Source organism: Galeopterus variegatus, unplaced genomic scaffold (assembly GCF_000696425.1).
Source record: "Galeopterus variegatus unplaced genomic scaffold, G_variegatus-3.0.2 Scaffold1386, whole genome shotgun sequence".
NCBI lineage: Eukaryota > Metazoa > Chordata > Mammalia > Dermoptera > Cynocephalidae > Galeopterus > Galeopterus variegatus.
This window is the reverse complement of record NW_007727497.1, coordinates 191,588-204,999: the sequence shown is the minus strand read 5'-3', so window position 1 is coordinate 204,999 and position 13,412 is coordinate 191,588.

Genomic DNA, 13,412 nt, shown 5'->3' with positions numbered 1-13,412 from the left:
TCTGCTCCTCCCTGACTGGCTGGCAGCCTCTTTCCCTCTCTGGTTGTCTGTCTGCTTCTCTGGCTGTTTGCCCACCGCTCTCTCTCTCTCTAGCCATCTGTCTCCCTGCCTGCCTGTCTCTATCACTTTTTTAGCCTGCATCTCTTGGTTTGTCTACCTTCCATGCCCTGCCATGGCTCCCCAGGTTGGTTTGCCTATCATTTTGCCCTTCTAATTGATCCTCCTCTTATTTATGCCTATGTTCATCATTTTTCCTTGCCTTCCTCTAAGTCTGTCTTCTTGTCTGTCTATGCTACTTGCTTGCTGCTACCCTACTGTTTAATACTTTTATCTTTTTAGTCTTACTACTTAACAGCTTTTTCTCCCTTGCTTTCCTCTCTGCCAACATCCCATCAGTGGAGATGGTCTCTCCCCCATGCCTCAGGGTAACCTTGTTGCCCCAAAGTCTTATCTGCCTTCTTGCCATATACCCTACATTGTCTTCTCTCACAGTTGCCTCCATTTCAATTGTCTCTTTTTCTTTCTTTCTGGTTCTTCAGACAGTCTGCCTGCCTCAGACTTTATGCCATGCTCCCATTCTCTCATTGTCTTCTTGCCTTTTTGCTGTCTGCTTGGTAGGCTCTTACCGTCCACATCTCTGCTTGCTTTTCTTTCTTCTTCTTTTTTGTCCCCAGTCAGCTTTTGAATAGATAGTGTGTACACATGCTACAAAATTTTAAAAGTAAAAAAAGTATACTGTGAAAAGTAAGCCTCCTACCCATCCCTCTCCCCCATTTCCTGAATTCCTCTCCCAAGAGGCAGCCACTATTTCACATTTCTTGGCTACTGCTCCAGAGAAGAGTCTATACATACACAAATCTACTTGCTTTTTGCTGTACTCCTTTCTACCTCTCTGCCCGTTTTGCTGGATGCTCTTCCTCCTGTCAATCTGTCAGTACTCCTTCCTAACTTTGCTGGGCTTGCCACCTCTTGTCTCTTGTCTTTTTGATTGACTAGCACTTGTCTTTTTGATTGACTAGTTGCTGGTTGCATGCTGTTACTACCAGTACCTGAGGAGTGCTTAGGAAGGGCTTGCTCTTTCCTAATCTTCCTACTCCACATGGTAAGTTGTCTTGATGACAGCACACCCTTGTCGGTCTTTTCATCACTGAAATGTGTATTAATTGAGAAAAGACATGAAAGCACTGGTAGTACTGAAAAATACCATATAAATATAGGTACAATTAAAAAGTACAGAGAGTTTGTAAGCTGAGCTTACATGCACATAGAGTAAATAGAGGTCCATTCTGCTTTTTTTCCCACTTAGTCTATATGAATTCTTTAAAGGCATATGGATCTAGATCCTTTTAAGTTGTTGACCTAGGCCTGTCTAAGAAATCTGTCTTCCTGCTAGTCTAAAAAGCTTTCCTCCTTATTAAAACTTTTCTCCTTTTTCATCCTTCCTCTGGCTCCTCTCACATGCCACCTTAGAGTCATTATAACTCTTTGGTGGAGACAAAGACAGCCTCTAGCCAGGTCTCTTTAAGAAAGATGATAATAAAACTTCTATACACAATGCACTGTTCTTTCATTTCTGTCTTTTTATTGCCTATATTCCTTAAATTAACTGTTTCAGCTTCTATCTCTGTGTCTCTCCCCTCTCTTTCCCTTTCTCCCTCTCTCACTTCTTTTTCCTCGGTCTGTCTTTCCTCTTATCTGTCTGTCTCTGTCTCCATTCTAGCCTCTCTTTCTGATTGGCCACCTCCCCTCTCTTCTGTCTGATTGGCCTATATCCCTCCATCACCCCATCTGTCTGCTGGATTCTCTCTGTCTGCTTGCAATAATGTATATAATAGCTCTTTATAAATTATAAAGCACTATGTTGTATAAAACAGTTACCACTTTGTCTTCTTTTACCTTATTGTTTTCTTCATTTATCTGTCTGCCTTCTTTCTCTCTCTCTTCTCTGTTTGCCTGTCTGCGTCCCTCTTGGTAATCTTGCCTGCCTATCAGTCATTTTCCTTTTTCTCGCTGCCAGCCTGTCTATTTTTCTGCCATCCTTCTTTTCTATCTGCTCGGTTCTTGCATCTCTCCTTCTGTGTTTCCAGGTTTCTCTACATTTCTTTTGCCTGTCTATTCTGTCTGTCTATGCCTATTGTCTTTTATCTATGCCTGTGTGTTTCACTGTCTCTAGTTGCTTGTCTCCCTGCCTATCAGTTTCAATGTGGGCATCACTCTTTGCCTTTTTTCTAACTGTCTGTACTTTAAAAATAAAAATAAAATAACAAAGTAAAATCCCTTATGACTGATTGGTAAAGGAGAGCATTCTTTTGTTTTGTTTTTAGTCAGAAAACCATTAAGAACAATGAACTCAGACATGCAGTTGTTAAATGTAAACCAGAAGTTAGATGGACCCTTTCCCCCAAAAAAAGAATTAGAAAAAAACTGTAAGGGACTCTCAAGCCAATAATAAGATTATTTATTAAAAGCAAAAGCAATAAAATTATCTAAAGCAATAGATTCTTACCTTTTTGGATCATGGTAAGATATAAACCCTTTCCCCAGGGGAAAAAAAAAGTGTACAAACAAAACATCACTTATGTTTTCATGGTGTTATGAATACTCTGAAGTCTGTGACCCCAGGTTAAAACCCTGATGTAGGGAACCAATGAGAAATAAGTGATAGAGCACAGACATGTTCTTGAGCAACAAGCAGATTGAAGGGTTGAAAAAGCACTTTGCAATCTATGATTTTCCACCCAAGGAGATGTTAAAGAGATTCCTAGTCGTTTTTTGAAATATATAGGTTAGTGATACTAATGAAAAGCATGTAAATGTTCAGGATATTCTGGACATAATCATGGAATTATAGAGATGGAAGGTCATCTAAATCAGTGATTCTTAAATAGCTAGGTAAGGTTGCCACCTGTCCTTCCTGAAAATGTCTGTCCTTTATTCTCAGATTACATATTTCTTATACTTTTTTGTATAGAATAAATATAAGACATATAATAAATACGTATGTATATATGCTTATATTTGTATGTTGTTTTATGTAATATATTAAAATGTCTTGTCAAATATATATAAATATACATATACATACACACATATGTTTATAATGTTAAAGATATGATTTATTTATTTTTTAAAGATGACTGGTGAGGAGATCTTAACCCTTGGCTTGGTGTTGTCAGCACCATGCTCAGCCAGTGAGCAAACCAGCCATCCCTTTATAGGATCTGAACCCATGGCCTTGGTGTTATCAGCATCGCACTCTCCCAAGTGAGCCATGGGCTGGCCCCAAAAATATGATTTCTAAAACTGAGATAGATCTGTACGGAAGAATGTTCATGAATAGATTTGACAGAGAGAGAGAAAGAGCAAAAAAAAAACTTTTTATATTTACTGTACAATTTGAAAATTTTTCAACACATGTACTTAATCACAAAACATTTTAAGTATTTTTATATGAATTAATGGTGATAAGTATATAGGTTTGGATTTTGTTGCTGTTCTTAATGTCCTTACTTAGCACAATGAAAAGCCAGCAACCCCATGTTGACCACTAACATTTTTTTTTACATTTTATTGATTGTTGAAATCTAAAAGCCTAGGATCTACCGCTTTAATTTAACCTCTTGATTTCATGAAGGAGGGAACTTCAGTCCTTCATATATCATATTCATGATTTGCCATACCTACAAAATATCTGTACTATTATATGCATACTATAGTATTTCTCTTTAAATTGATTTTTCTTTAGCTTAAATGAATGTCCTTTAAAAAGTAAATTTTATGTTACTAGAAATAATATCCATAAATCCTTGATTTGGTATGATAATTATGTTTTTTCTAATTTATTTAAAAATAGAAAGAATTATTAAAGTAAAAATAAATAAAAATAAAAGCACATTGCTTGCATGCTACTGATGGTATAAGTACCATATTTTAGGAAATGTCACTTTCATCTAATTTTATAGATACAGAAACTGTAGCCTAGATATTGAAAGGATTGCTTAAGATAAAGTTAGTTGTTAGGGACAGCACTGAGACTTGAACCTGTATCTTTTGATCTCTAGTCCAGTGTTCTTTATACTATATACTAAATGACTTCTCAGTCAATGGGATGTCTTAGGGTTTTAAAGAAACTAATATGTGAATTTGATGGTCTCATATAGTTATTATTAACTATAACAACTATACCACAGAATTGTGAAAGACCAACTTAATTGTATCTGTTGTACATCTAAACTTACATATTTTCTGACACAGAGTTCCACTTCTCACCATCTACTCTAGAGAAAATGTTATCACACTTATGCATAAGGTGACATGTACGAAGAAATTCTTTACAACATTGTTTGTAATAGCAAAAAATTGGAAACACTCTAAATTTCTAACAATAAGGAATAGCTAAATAAACTACACAGCAATTAGGAAAAATGAGTTACATTCATATGTATAGACATGGTGCAATTCTTTAATATATTGAATGGAAAAAGCAAGCTGTGAAACAATATATACATTATGATATCATGTAGTTTATATTTAAGGAAACCAAAAACTATACTATTTCTACAGATACATTTATATGTATATAAATGCCTTTAAAAATTCTGGATATATACATACCAAATTGGTAATAGTGGTTCCTTTTTGGAAAGAATAGTCAAGGGAGATTTTTAGCTTCATTGATAACTTTGAACTTTTACAGTGAGAAAATATTCATTTATTATTTGTATAAACAAACTTAAGTAGCCTCATTGATCACATTAGAAAATGGAGCCAAATGGAATTCAAAAGTAGTATTTCTCTAAAGAAATCATTCCTCATTAATCTCTAGTTCTTCAAAAAGAAACACATTTAAGCAAAGTACAATCAGTAGATGTAATATAGCTAACTACTTTTGAAAATATTAGTGTGGTTTCACTTTAAAGACTAGTTAAAATAGGAGGAGGAAAAAGGGAAGGGGTACATAAGAGCATGTGTAACATGGCACCATTTATGAAAGAAAAAATATGTGAATATCAGGCTGGCTGGTTAGCTCAGTTGGTTAGAGTGTGGTGTTGCTAACACCAAGGTCAAGGATCAGATCCCAGTACTGGCTAGCCAAAAAAAAAAAGTGAATATTCATAGAATATTTTTGGAAGAATAAGAAATTGTAGAAGTTGCCACTGGGAAGGGGAACTTATTTTTTCATTGTGCATCTTGAAAATTGTTTAATGACCATGAGCTTGGCTAGGTGGAGGACGGAGAGACATTTTTTGAGATTAGACATAAACACACACAAGAAGTTAATTAACAATATGTGATTGTGATGATTGCTATGGGCTGCAACATCTAAATGTTCAGAGTAGAGAGATCGGGGGTGGGGGGAGCGTTGTGGGGGAGCCAGTGAAGAACTTTCATATGGAGTTGTATTTGAAGTTGTCCCCAAACATACCTAGGATTTATATAGCAGACAGGAAGAGGAAGGGCAGTCTAGGTTGAGTAAGAGTGTATTTAGCAGGTAGTATTGTGGGCTTCATCTGGCTCAAGTGGTAAGTTCACGATATAAGTTTATATATATAGTAGGGGTTGGTACCTCTTTAAAGGGTAAGCATTGTTAGTATATCAAGTGAAGAGTAGAGGCCTGAACCTTGGGGGAACTTTGAAGGATGGAGGAGTGAGAGGAGAAGCCAAAGCAAACAAGTGTTTAGAGTGATAAGTGTACCAGATAGTAGTACTGTGATAGAGTGAGAAGACAGCTTCCAGAAGGAAGGCATGATTGTTGATGCTAGATGCTTTATGGAAGTCAACAAGAGTATGAAGTGATAGGTCCTCAAAAAATTAACTGTAAAGTTACTGTATGACTTAGCGATTTCAATGCTATGTGTATACCCAAGAGAATTGAAATATATGTTCACACATAAACTTGTACGTGAATCTTCACAGGGGCATTATTCATAATAGCCAAAAAATGTAAACAACCTAAATGTCCATCAGCTGATGAATGAGTAAACAAAATGTAGTATATCCATGTAATGTAATATTATTCAGCCATAAAAAGGAATGAAGTACTGATACATTCTACAACATGGATGAACCTTGAGAACATTACATTATGATAAGTGAAGGAAGCTAGACACTAAAGGCCACATATTGTATGATGCCATTTATATGAATGAAGTGTCCAGAATAGACAAATTCATAGAGGTAGAAAGTAGATTAGTGGTTTCCAGGGTTGCGGGGAGAGAAGAATGGGGAATGACTGCTAAAGGGTATGGGGTTCTATTTTTTTTTTTCGTCAGCTGGCCAGCATAGGGATTGAACCCTGAACCTTCATGTATGAGTTTCTTTTTAGGGTGATGAATATGTTCTGGAATTTTGGATAATGGTGATAGTTGCACAACCTTGTGAATACGCTAGACCCCCCTGAATTGTACACTTTGTTTTATTTATTTATTTATTTGTTATTTTTTGGAAGCTGGCTAGTGCAGGCATCCAAACGTCTGACCTTGGTGTTACAGCACCATGTTCTAACCAACTGAGCTAGCCGGGCAGCCACTGTACACTTTTAAACAGTGCATTTATGGCATAAGAATTATATCTCGATTTTTTTTTTAAGTGCGGACCCAGAAAAGCATAGTATTTGTAAGTTGTTTACCTTTAAAGCTAGTTTTAGTGAGGAAGTTAAATAGTAATTGAAGATAGTGAGAAACCATTAAAATGTTATTTATAGAGGTTTTCAATTTAAAAATTTTATGTATTACCAATAACTATTTCATAGGTTCAAAGATATATATATATATATATATATATGGCATACATCAACCATAAAGAATAATATTAAAATGATCACATGTGTCTATCATCTGGTTTATTAAATATAATATTAGTAATATCTTTAAAACATTATGTCCTTCATATCCCTCCACATTGTCCTCCTGACACCCCCATTAGTATCCTGAATTTTGTGTTTATTAGATCTTTGTGTCTCCTTTGGGATTAGTTCCCTTCCCACTTGTGAATTCTTAACTTTGAAAAATGTCAAACCTACAGAAAAGTTGAAAGCATACAGTGAATACCCAGGTACTCTTCACCTAGATTTACTAATTCTTAACCTGCCACATTGATGAAAGTTCTTAGTGGCATGAATAAATGCTTATGATCTAATGTAAGTGAATAAGCAATATAAAATTACATATGTAGTATAATCTCAACCATGTAGGAAAACACTAAAAGGAAGCAGTTGAAGTATTAATACTGGTTGCTGCTGAGTGATAGGAATACCAGTGATTTTTGTTTTCTGTATCTTTATACTTCCCTATCTGAAATTTTCTGTAATGAAAAATAAAACTAAGTTTAAAAATGTGTGTGTGTAAAGACAGAGGGAGAATAGGAGACAGTGGGTGTGAAATTTTTGGTCATGAAATTTGGTAGGTCCAAATAGACAGTTTAAAATAACATAGAAAGTAGGGCTGGCTGATTAGCTCAGTTGGTTAAAGAATGATATAAACACCAAGATCAAGGGTTCAGGTCCCCGGCCAGCCACACACACACAAAAAAATTATATACATATATATATGAGAAATAAACCTAGGAACAGATCACATGCCTGAGGGAATCTAATTCTTTATCTCCAGGGTTGCTTCCAGATTACTCCATCTGTGTAAAAAGCTCCTATTTCTTTAAGGATCCTACAGTTTTGCTGTATACTCCTTGACTTCTCTTCTTCACTGTCATCTACTCACCTCCTGATCATTCCCCTCATTCACTGAAGATTAACACCTGCCTTAGTCCTGCCTTCATCTTGGATGACCTTAGGATCTATGTCAATGATAGATTTATCACCCAGACCTCTCAGTCCCTCGACACCCTGATTTCCAAAGACCTTTCTCTCCATTCCACTTCTGCCTCTATTTCTGGACTTAACTTCTGAAATGTTAAATTCAAGCCCCGTACTTTGGTCACAACTTTCTATCTTTCTTGCTCTCATTTACTTATACTCCACTATTCTTGGACTCAACTCCTTAAATCCTATCTTATCCCTTAACTCCTAACTTGTTATCCCTTAACTCCTTAATTTTCTCCTGATCAGCTCCACCCTGTCTTCACCTTCTTTCCTACCCAGCTCAAATTCCATGGTCTATCAGCCACTCTCCTGCCAGTGTCGTAGTGCTGTCGCCTTATTTTCCTTCTTGCACGTCCCTAGCCTTGGGTTGCTTGGCTGTCTGTTTACACCTAGGATGCAAAATGCTGCTGAAGGAAATAACATGATCATTCAGACCAGCGTCAGAAATCCCTTTTCCTAGTCAGCTTTCTCTCAGTTCTCTACAGTGGCTTTATCATTATTCCTCAAACCTCCTCCTTACACTTAAGTAGAAAATCTTACCTACTTCCAGGAGACAGATCATCAGATCTAAACTCCTTGCAATACTGACACTAAAACTAGATATTTTTCTATATCCATGTTTGTCCTTTCCTCCTTCCCCCCATCCTGTCTAAATCTTATCCCTACACTTGGGCTCTTGCTCATACCCTTGCCACCTTCTTGGAGACTAATAGTTACCAGTGATCCCCTAACTCAGTCATTTATCTCTTATTCTGCTTGCTTTCTCCCAACCACATTTAAATGTACTAAAATCTCATTATCTTTAAAAGAAATACTCTGGACCACTTTAGCTGCCATCCTACCTCTCTCTATCTATTCCACAGCCAAGCCTTTTGAAAGAATTATCTACATTCAGTGCCTACTCATTTCCTAACCCTCTTCCCCCACTGCAGCTGCTTTCACCAAATTACCAACAGCCTCCTGGTTGCTAAATTCAGAGGATATTTCTTAGTTCTTAACTTGAGCCTTCCTGAAATAGTCTTTGCTAGACTTCTATGACCCCATGTTCCTGGTTATTCCCCTGCTTCTCTGGCTCCTCCTCTTCAATCCCTCTTCAGAGAGGCAGTGCTGTGTGTATCAGTGGTCAGCCGCAGTATTTAAGAACTTTGGCTTGTGAGTTAGACAGGTCTGGGTTCATATACTGCCTCCTTTTCATTTCTCAGTTTCAGTTTGTGCAACTAAAATGGCAGTAAATACATCTTTTTGTAAAGCCCCAATATTGTGAAGTCAATGGAATTAGCCATTTAAAGTCCTTAGCACTGTGTTTGGCACACAGTAAGCAAACATGCACAAAACTTCCTTGATTCTCCAAATTTATAATAAAGTGCCCCTCCTATGTACTTCCATATTATCCTTTATCTCTCTTATGATACTCCAGAGAGCAGGGGCCCTGCCCACGCTCTTCACTGTTGTTATCAATCTAGTACATGGCCAGGCAACTATTAGGCACCTTGTAAATATTTGTTGATTGTTTTAAGTGTTTAATATATGGCAATGGTGATATTTTAAATCCGCGGGGCAAAGAATTATTGGTAAATAATGGTGGATTATTGATAAATGGAAAACTTTGGGAAAATATAAAAGTTGGATTCTTACCATTTATTAAAATAATTTCAAAGCGATTACACAGCTACATTAAAAAGAAAAATTTTAAAGAATTAGAATGAAACGTAAGTGAATATTTTCCTGATCTTGGGGGTGAAAAAGGCCTTAAGCATTCAATGAGCAACAACCATGAGGGAAAATACTGATAGAATTAACTCAATAAAACAAAATTTTAGTATGTAAGAAAACATAAACAAAGTTAAAAGACAAACTAGAAAAATATTTGTACCATTTATGACAAACTATTCATTCAATAAATATTGTGTGCTCTAACAGAGCTTGCAAATAACAGAAACTACTCTTTTAAGCAGAAGAAGATTTTATCCAGGAAACTAGGGCCTACAAAATTGTTGGAAGGACCAGAGAAACATTGTAGTCTGGCTTCCAGAATGAGAAGAACATTGTGGAATTGGCCCACCAGAGATCTGCTTCCTATCCGTGCTGTGATCAGGAAACTGCTGGGCCAGGTGCTGGCTCCAGGATCACGCCAACATTATGTATAGTGACGGGAGTAAGGGGGTAGAAAGGAAGATAATGAGCTAGTGTTTGTATTCTTGATGAAAGACATCATAGAAAATAATCAATAACAAAAACAAAAAGGCCAGTAGAAAAAAAGACAGTATAAAAATAAGTAACGATATGTGCAAAAGATAGACAATAAGATGAAAATTGCCAATTTTTATTAAGCTGTATTCCGAGTTAAGCAACTATCCTAAGTAAGTGTTTAGTATGTACTAACTCACTTATTCCTTTCAATAACCTTATTAAGATTAATCTCCATTTTATAGAAAGGGAAACAGGTAAAGTGAAGTTAAAGATCTAGCCCAAGTTAAGAGCTTTTGAGAGATGGAAGAGGCATTTATACCCAAACTCAGGGACAATGGTGGACCTGAAGCAAAGGAGAACAATCAGATGACATGATGACTTGAGAATTGGTGTGCCATTGTTAAAATCATAGGAATTGAAAAAGAAGCTGGCTTTAAGAGGGCATAATGAGTTTGTTTCTAGATGTACTTAGCTTGATAGTGTGGCATCCTATTAGAAATTCCTCAATTTCTGAGCTATGGAAGAGTTCTCTGTACCTCCAATACCTAATGGAGAACCCAAATGCTATAATATGTCTGTTAAAAGATTTTATCTAATCTGCTCATTCTGTTGCTGCCTTTTAGCTAAATCTATTCCCTTGCTCTCAGAGTAAGGGGATACTTTAATAAGAAGAGAAAGATTTAAGCCCAAAATTGTTGTCTTTGCCTTCTGCTAGTTTTTTAGCTCTGCTTTGATTGATCACTGTGATGGAAACTGAATAGTCTTCTCCCTGGCTGCTGTGTAAGTGGAAGCAGGATGACAAGTTAAGAGGCTCACAAGCTTCTCTGAATCTCTGTAAACCATAAGCTCCTTGAGGGAAGAAATTGTTAATTATTGTATCCACATAGTTTAGCACTGTGCCTGGCAGATGCTCAGTATTAATGAATTGAATAAATGAATGATGAGGCCAAGATTCCAACTTAGATTTTCTTTCTTTTTTTTTTTGTCAAGGATCTGAACCCTTGACCTTGGTGTTATCAGCACCATGCTCTACCAGTTTAGCTAACTAGTGAACCCCCAACTTAGACTTTCAAGAAAGGCTTGTCTGAAGTATCAACACTCCATCTCCCCTGCACACAACCCTTCAAAGACCACCTCTCCACCCTACCATAGACTAGGTTGGATGTTCTTCCTTTTACCACCAGTGCATCTGTGGTGGATTGATTGTATTTTCCAAAAATGGCCACAATAATATCTCACATCCCACATGTTCTTCTTATGGTTTAACTTTGACACTCTTCCCACTAAGAGGTGAAGTCTATTTCCCTCCCCTTGAATTTGAGATGAGGTCATGTGATATGGCTTCCTTCTGATTCTCTTGGGATGCTTGCTCTTGGAACCCAACCACCATGCTGTGAGGAAGCCCAAGGTACCCTGTGTAGGGGCCCACATGGAGGGGAACTGATAGCCAGCATCAAGTTGCCAGCCATGTGAGTGAACTATCATGAAAGTGGATCCTCCAGCTCCAAGCAATCCATCCCAGTTTATACCTTTTAAAGTAGAAATGATCCATCCCCACCGAACTTGGCCCAAATTGCAGATTTATTAACAAATGATGGTGGTTAAAAACTTAAGCCACTTCAGTTTGGATGGTTTCTTAAGCAACAATAGGTAACTGGAACAGCATCTTGTGTTTGCCATGCAGGAAGGTGGTACAACTCAGTGTCTAGCTGGGTGGGTATGACTGCCTTGGTTCAAAGCCTGCTACTTATTAGTTGTATGACTTTTGGCAAGTTACTTAACTTTTGTGTGCTTCTGTGTCCTTTTTTTCAGTATAAATTAAAAAAATAGTACCTACTTCTTGTTTGTTTGGAGAACTAAGTGATTTAATGCAGGTAAATGCAAATCTGCAGGTAATACAGATCAATCATTGTGATCATCTTGTCAGACAAGCCTCTGATCATATGACCATAACACTCTTATGTGATTCTATTTCTTTGTCTTTACAGTACTTTCATTATGTACATGTGTGTGTCTGTGTATATATTTATACATTATATATGTGTGTGTGTATACAGTATAACTTTTAGTGCTATCTGAAATGATCTTGTCTACTTGTTTATTGTTTATCCTACCAAGAGTGTAAGCCCCAATAAAGCAGGAACCTTGTCTCATTCACTGCTGTATCCCCAGTACCTTGCACAAAGTGCTTAATAACTTTTATTTTGTTACCGAATGGCACAAAGTGTTTAATAACTATATTTCGTTGATGAACGAATGAATAGCACTTTTCACACTACTTGTGGAAGATGTTGCTAGTTCCTACCCAGTATCCATTCTCTCCTTCCATAGTAGTAGACCCTGCTTTTGTTTGGGATGTCAATATAAAATACTCATTGTTCCAGACTCCCTTGTAGCTAAGGGTCATCATGTAATGCTTTTCCTATCAATGAGACATAGTCAAAGGTCTGCTAAGGATATCTGAGAACATTTTTTTGCCTTCTTGATATAGGCACTGCCCTTTCTTCCATTCCCTTTTCCTCCTTCCTGATTGCAATACAGGCTAGAAGTAGAGCAGCCAAAAATTTGGTAAGCATGAAGACAAAAATGGGGAAACAGGAGACACCTGAGACATTGATGATATAGTGGAGTCACTATTCCACTAACTCCATACCTCTTATTGTGTGACTATATTAACCCTTTGTAGTTAAGCTCCAACAGCCAAGCTTCTGTTACTTGCAGCCAAATGTTACATTCTCAACTGATAACATTATGGTGAATACCTACCCCTCTAGGCTGATCATTAAGGGCAAGCCTACACACACACACACACACACACACACACACACACACACACACACACACACATATACCATCTTCCATACTACTCTATAGGGGGGTTGGAAGAATTTATCATCACAAATATTATTCGCTATCCAGATCTCTTCAGCTCTCTTCAAATAGTGACAGTGGTCAGGTAGCAAGGGACACCACATTATCTGAGGCGATTTGGCTCTTGAGTTCACACAGATTTCAAATAGTGGGGGGGTTACATAGTATTTCATCCCTGAAGTGAACATTTGTTTCTTGTCACTCTATGCTAGGCACTAGGCTATTGGGGATACGAGATGATTTAGTGAGATGATTCAGGCTGGGTGCCCAAGTTCCCACTAAACAATAAGCACTCAGTGCTGGCTGGTTTCTCAGTTGGTTAGAGTGCGGTATTATAACACATTATCTTTGTTTAGATAATCAAGATCAAAGGTTCGGATCCCCATACCGGCCAGCCACATTAGAAAAGAAAAGAAAGGGAAAAAAGCTCCCGAAGGGCACTTGGTTGCATATCTGTTTGTTTTTTTTTTTTTTTTTTCCTTTTTTTTGTCTTTTTTCGTGTCCGGCAACGGATCGCAACCCTCAGTGTCGCGCC